This window comes from Fukomys damarensis, unplaced genomic scaffold, assembly GCF_012274545.1.
Source record: "Fukomys damarensis isolate Sample0158 unplaced genomic scaffold, DMR_v1.0_HiC HiC_scaffold_12, whole genome shotgun sequence".
Lineage (NCBI taxonomy): Eukaryota > Metazoa > Chordata > Mammalia > Rodentia > Bathyergidae > Fukomys > Fukomys damarensis.
In genome coordinates this window covers 37,668,187-37,668,506 of record NW_022900924.1, presented here as the reverse complement: position 1 = coordinate 37,668,506, position 320 = coordinate 37,668,187, and positions in this window count along the sequence as shown.

The window sequence follows — 320 nt, the reverse complement described above, 5'->3', positions numbered from 1 at the left end:
CTCCGCGGCGCCTGCAGACGCTCACGTGCCTGCCCGGTCCCCATCCCCCTCGGCCGTCCCCGGTCTCGGGGGGATCCTCACCCCAATTATGTTGGTGTTGTCTCCCGAAAATGTGCACCTCGGCCTTCTCCCCCTCTCGCGCCCTCCGTGCCTCGACACCCCCCTTTTTGTGCGTGTGGCTGTGAGGCGGGGAAGGCTTTCGGGAAAGAATTTGCAGCAAATTGAATCAAGGAGCCATCATGAGGCCGACTCCTTTATAGCCTATTTTTAGCCGAGGAGAAAGCGCCTCTCGGCGCGCGCGATTTTCGCTAACGCCCGGG